General features: G+C 34.0%; 1 pseudogene; it reads left to right on the plus strand.

Annotated features, from left to right (window-relative positions):
* The first annotated feature begins 1,577 nt into the window (after positions 1 to 1,577).
* On the plus strand, positions 1,578 to 2,093 carry LOC148561623 (uncharacterized; annotated as a pseudogene).
* The last annotated feature ends 4,976 nt before the right edge of the window (positions 2,094 to 7,069 follow it).

Raw genomic sequence — 7,069 nt, forward strand, 5'->3', positions numbered from 1 at the left:
GTTTGAATCTGCTGCATCTTTTACTTCTCTGTTTGATTGCTATTTACACTTCCTTGTTTGCTTTCTTTAATTTCTCTGCACCCAATTCCCTTTACATTTGATGCAATTTACATTTCTTGCTCTTTAAGATTCTGTCAATTTACTTTTCTTGCTCTTTAAGCTTATGCCAATTTAAGTTTCCTACCTATTTACATTCTGTCATTTATAATTCTTAGCAATTTACTTTCTGTTGGTTACTTTCCACCCAATTCACCAATGTTAGCTTGACTAAACTAATCACCCACTAAAGTTGCTTGATCCATCAATCCTCGTGGGATCGACCTCACTCTAAGTGAGTTTTACTACTTGATGTGACCCGGTATACTTGCCGGTGAGTTTTGTGTTGGATTGTTTTCCACACATCAATGTAATTTACATTTTCCAAGCATTGTTGAATGTAACATCCCGCATTCTTGAAAATCTAAATATAAATAAATTGTGATTTTATCTTATTAAGTTTAAACTTTATAATTTTAGAAATTATTTTGTTAAAAATAATTAAATAGATTCGGAGATAGTTTTATTTTGAATCAATTAATATTTTTAAGTAATCTAATTATAATGGAATATTTTGTATAATTTTAGTAATTGAAAAATAATAAAGAATTGTACAATTTAATTTAAGTAACTTTTATCCTGAAAAAGTTACGATTTATTTTACTAATTTGATATCTTATTTTATGAATTAATTAATTAAGAGTAATTAAATTAGTTTTATTCATATTTGAAGTTTAAGTTAATTAATATTCTTATGTAATTTTTATAATTGGTTATTTCATATGCTTTGGAAATAAAATTTAGTAATGGAAGTGTTATATATTTAATTTAAGTAATTTCTATTATGAATGAATTATGGTTTATTTTATTAGTTTGAACTTTTAGAGATTAATTTATTAGGAATGATTAAATGGATTTTTATAAATACTTTAAGTTTAAGTAATTTTATTATAATTAGATATTTTGTAAATTGAAATTAAAGTTTCAGATATAGAAAAATAATAGAGATTTGTATGATTTAATCTAGAAAATTGATATTTGAATTTAAATTGTACTTTACAAAATATAATTAACTTGTTCATTTTATAATTTAAATTAGAAATAATTGATTGAACTTAGCAATATGTTGATAAATAATGTTCCTAAATATTTTTAATAGAGTATATTTGATTCTAAAATTACTCTACTATTCAATTTTATTAAAATATCTATTCATATCTATCCATATTCTTTTATAAAATCCTAATTTCTAACCCTAATTCCCAAATCAAACTCAGAAACCCTAATTTCCCAAATTGAAAACCCTAAGTTCCTAATCAGAAACCCTAACCTACCCACTTTCTTCTCCCTTCAGCCGCACCATACCCCCCTTTTCTTCCTAAACCTAACGTAGAAACGGAAACAGAGAGCAAAGAGAGAGGGAAGAGCTGCTACCGCGCCGCCATGACCGCCAGACTGCCGCCGCAAGGAGCCCGTGCCACCATCGTCGTCATCCTCGTGAACTGCAGCGTCGCCGTTCAACCTCGTCCCGCCGCGTCTCCATGGTCGCCGTTGCTGCGAGCTCGCCACCGTCGAGAAGCTGCCGTCGCGTCTTGTCCCACCGTCACCACCGTTGCCCTGGAGCTCGCCCGCCGTCGTCGTTGAGGGGCCAGCAGAGAGAGAAAACGAGCGCGGGTCAGGGTCGCCACCAAGGAGAGGAGCTATGCTCCACGCCGCCGTCGCCACCAGTCCACAACCACCACTGCGAGGGTTCCGTCGCCGTCATTCCAGTGTTGCCGTTCGTGCCCTTCGTAGCCATCGCCGTCGTCGAGCCGTTGCATCGCCGGACATCATCGCTGGAGGACCGAATGGAGAAGCTAGCCAGTTCTGCTTCTGCCTCTGGTTTCTGGAATCTGAGAAGACGCAATCGCCGCTGCTGGAACTGTTATTGTTGGCGTGGCCCTGTTCTGGCTCTACTCTGAATTGTTACTGCTGCTGTTTGGCTGATGCTGAAGCTTTCCACCACCACTGGAGCTGCCCGGAAACCTTGTTGTTGCTGCTCCGATAATTTATTGTAAGCTATCTGTAGTTCCAATTTTATTGAACTTATTTCCATTTCCGACTCCATTTCATTTGAACTCTATTTTGTTGCCACCGTGGTTACTACTGCGAGAGTGAAGAATGAATCGGAAATAATGCTGCTGCCGTTGATCGGAGATGCCAAACTGTTGTTGCTACTACTTTGAGATGATATGGCTGCTATTAAGGTTGTTGTTCATGAGTACAGCATTCCCAATTTCTATGGATTTCGACACTTTGAGGTAGGGGGTTTAAAACGATTTCAATTTAAGAATGCCTGCAAGGTTTATTGAATAACTGCAAATAGATTTAATAGCTGTGAGTAATTGATTGATTATGTAATTATTGAATTGTGGCTGAAATTGTGATTGGAATGGTTGAGATTGTGATTTGGAATTGTTGATTTGTGATATTGATTGATTATGTGGATTGGGAATTGCTTGATGATTAATTGTTGAGAATTTCTGTATTTTAATGGGTTATGTTGGATTTGTTGCCGTTGAGTTGTTATTTGGTATATTATAATGTTAATGAACTTGGTTGGTGGTTGATTTGGAATTGGTTTTGAGGGGTTTTGAAGGGTTGGATTTTGAATACTAAATAGATTGCTGAAAAACTGATTTTTGAAATTAAAAGGTGACTTTGAAAGTGAATCCGTTATTCAACGATAATCGAAATGATATAAGAGCAAAGGCTGAGTAAAGTATAATAAAAGTTATTGTTGGGACTCAATTTTGAGAAGTTTGAATTAATTATAGAACTAGTTATGATTTTTCAATGTTAAAATGTAAAACTTGATTTTCTGCATTATTTTTAAAGGAAGCCGGAAACTTTGAAAAACTATAACTATTTCTGTGATTATCGGAATTGCGTGGGACTAAGTCCGGATTGAGCTTGGGGATATAGGGAACTGGATTGCTGAATTTGAGACTTTTTCACTAAGTTTATGATTTATGGTGAGTTTTTTGAATCATGGATGTCAAAACTGGTTTTTCTGCAGAACGTTTAATGCAGTAGCAACTTGATTCCTCTATTGAAAATTCTGCAATTTGAATTTTAAAATGGAACCAATTTTAAATAAAATTTTATTCCTATTATTTTAATACCGTAAAATTTCAGAACAATTGGACTTGTAGTTTTAAAGATATGAATTTTTGAAGGATGACGTATTATGCAGAAAAAGCCAGATTCTGTTTTCTTAAATTAGTAACTTTGGGAGTTTATAACTTTTGATCCTGGATAGATATTGAGATGCAACCAATTGGAGGTGAAAATTAAGTATGTTTAGTATATGTGATTTAAATTTCAGAATTTTCCATGTTTTAATAAGTGAGTTATGGGACTTGGAAGAGGTTGTGTTCAATGATTTGTAAAACAGAATTCTGCAGAAAATTACCTAACTTCCAAGCTACGTAACTCCTTCATTAAAAATGGTATGACCCTGGAACTAATTAAGAAAGAAATTTGGATGAGTTATGTTTAACCACATTAATTTTGAAGGTAGTTGGATTTAATTTGGATTTTATATGAAATTTCAAATGTTGTATGGTGCTGCTGTCTTCTGGTTTTAAAACACTGCAGAACAGTCACGGTTTTGTTTATATTCCCGAAGCTATAGTCAGCAAAAAATTATGATTTTTGATTTAATAGAAAGCTTAATCCGAGACGGTCGCATGGATATAAAGTTTGCGCAATTCCAAATTCATTTGATATTTTAAAAACAAAATGGAAATCAGGCTGTCAAGTTATGTTGGTAATTATTTTATATATGGAATTTAAGAAATAGATTTTCTATTATCAAATGTTTTTGAGGATATATTGTTGTGGCAATTACTGAAAGAGGCTGATGAACCTTAGCGTTATATGGCTGATTCAATGTTGGAATTGTTTGATTCTGAATTGATTTGATATTGGAAAGGTTGAAAAGAGCTTGGTAAATTGTTTGGTTGGGACTCGTAAGGGTGGCTAAGTCCTATTTTTAAAGGAGATTATGTCCAAATTTTTCTAAAAGCATAAGGACTTGATCAAAATAAATATTTAAGGCTTATTTAATGATAATAACTTCAATGGTTCTTTTAAGAAAAGAATATTTGGTTTATGAGATTGTTGGTAGGGGCGTGGGTCTAGTCCCGCTTGCTCAGGGCGTAAACCATTGTGCAGGGATGGTGGTTTTGTCCCGCCTGCAGTGAGGACGGTGGTTTTATCCCGCTCACGTATTGATAAATTGTTCAGCAAGGACGGTGGTGTGATCCCGCTTGCATATTATTTTATGTACCCAGTAAGGATGGTGGTTTAATCCCGCTTACTGTGGAGGCAAGGACGGTGGTTTAATCCCGCTTGTGTGTTCCGGGCAAGGATGGTGGTTTAATTCCCGCTTGTCTATGGAACCTACGGATAAGGATGGTGGTCTAATCCCACTTATCCGAGTCGGGTCTGGCAACATAACCGACGCGTGAGCTCATGGCCAGTAGGACAGGCATGCATCATATGCATCTATGTGACATTGTTTGGGTGTGTATATTGTAATTGGTTTGCCTAAGTAAATAATTCTGTTAACTGCTAATTGCTATACTTGATATAATTGCTCTTGATTGTGTTTGAACCTCATTACTTGTGTTTGTAACTGATTGGCTGGTTTGTGGTGAATTGGGTGCTGGTTGAATTGCTTGGGCCTGAGGCCATGATTGGATTGTGTTTGAGGTTTAGTAAGTATGAAAGATTGAGCTGGTTCAGCATAGACTTAATGAACCTATGCTTGGAACAGATTAGTCATTCATACGGTCTAGGAAAACTTTTAAGATTTTTATAAAGGAAAATATGGGTTTAGAATTTTGGATAATTAACTGATGCTTTATAAGATTTTGGATTTTTGAATGTTATGCGGTTGGTTTTCAAAATAAAAGGTTGACACGGCGAGTAAAGATCACTGCAAATGAAAACAGTTTTTCTTTTAAATACTTTTGAGTGAAATTAACTATTTGCGTTTTATTCTTTACTTTCACGGCATTCTCTACCTCTACTGAGAACATGTGGTTTGGTTCTCACCCCCAAATTTTCCACCCTTTCAGCGACAGGTTTGAAGACGCAATTTGAAGCTGCGGGCGATTCTAGAATTTACTTACGAATTAAGTTTATGACTTGAGTTTCTTTCATATACTTTCTTTATGGTTTTAATTGCTTTCATAGAGTTCCCTCGCTCTTGTCCTTTGAGATTTTATTTTACATAGAGGGGTAGGTTTAGTATATTGTATTTGAGTTTTATTTGGTCTCTTTTGTATAAGAATTATTATCAATAATATTTATGTGATTATTATTATTTGTGAATGTTTGAATTATGACTTTAATGAATAAAAAAAACAAAATTTTCTGGCATTTTCTTAAAACTGAAACGCGAACTCGATACAAAGGCTCGATAATTAAGTAGTTAATACTAGAGAAGGTTACGTAATGTTCTTTCTAGTGGAAATACCCTGACTCAAGCAAGGTATTTTGCTGGACGGGACGTTACATTGAACTTGTTTGACTGTCATGTTTTCGTTAGGAAAATGAATCAATTCTTTGGCAATATGATTCTCTAGTTGAAAAAATCCGTCTTCGTAGACCATCTCGAGGAACTCAATTTTTATTTTAGCAAGGGAGCTCTTTTTTTGTGATAGCATGATTCCCCAATCTTTAATGATTTGAGTGAATTGGGCCAGGAGCACCTTATGGGCTTCATTGTCCTTTGAGAACAGTAGGATGTCATCGATGTAAATAAATGTGGAATGTAAAATGGACTCAAAGATTTTGATCATCATTTTTTGGAAGAGAGATGGGGCTACTTTGAGTCCGAATAGCATCACTGTCCACTGATATTGGGCTTCAAGAATGCAAAAGGTTGTTTTGTATCTATCTTCAGGATGGAGCCCTATTTGCCAAAAACTAGCCTTTAGATCAAACTTGCTGAATATTTTTGCTCCACTTAGCCATTGTGTTATAACTAGGATTCTTGGTAGAGGTAATTTGTCATTTTGTAAAAGGACATGGGAGCTACCCTATTCACCAAGAAAATTGTAACACCCTTACTATCAGAACGTCACACTTCCGGTTGTGCTACTCTGATAGCGAGAAGTATTACGATGACTTCAATATATTTAATAATAGAATAGGAGCCTTTGACTCAAAAGCGTATTGATATTTTCTTTGAAAAACCGAAAATATTTTTTTATTTTAATCAAACATGCATATATATTCCAATTCATATCACAATTTCATAAGATATATATACATATACATACAAAACTTCTTATACATGTAACTTACAAATATACATACATACATATCATTAAAACTCCTATCCCTCTTATATTTATAATAATAAAGGCAAGGGAATACTATAACTGTACATACAATAACAGAATAAAATCAGATGCTCGAAAGAAACTCTTTAAACTCTTCGTTCGTCCTAAAAAGAAAAATCTGTAGGGGGAGAACATCGTCCTCGCTGGTTCTAAATAAGTTTAAGGATCGTCATAAGAAGCAAGGTTGTGAGAACCGGACCGGTCATTGAACCGGTCGAGTAACTGGTTTAATAGTTCAATGGTCCAACTGTGGTCGAACCGGTTTAGTTAAATATAAAATAAAATTATTAAAAATACAATATACTACAACCATAATTTTAAGAATACATCATATTTAGTTCTACAATGTGAATTCTATATTCTGTAATTTCTTCTAAATTTTTTCAATCATTCATATAATAATAAAATTTAAAATTTCATAACCCACCCACTAACTAAACTATATCTCATCTCATCATTAAAATTCTACATTCAAATTCAAAGATTACAATTTATAACTAAAAGAAATCATGGCATAAAATACTATATCCATATTCAATCAACAATCACAAACAATCAATAATAATATAAATAATTACTTAATTAGACAAAACTCACTCAATTAATGCCAAATTACTAATTAGAAATAGCTATGG

This window comes from Arachis ipaensis, chromosome B6 (assembly GCF_059453495.1).
Source record: "Arachis ipaensis isolate K30076 ecotype BB chromosome B6, ASM5945349v1, whole genome shotgun sequence".
Classification (NCBI taxonomy): Eukaryota; Viridiplantae; Streptophyta; class Magnoliopsida; order Fabales; family Fabaceae; genus Arachis; species Arachis ipaensis.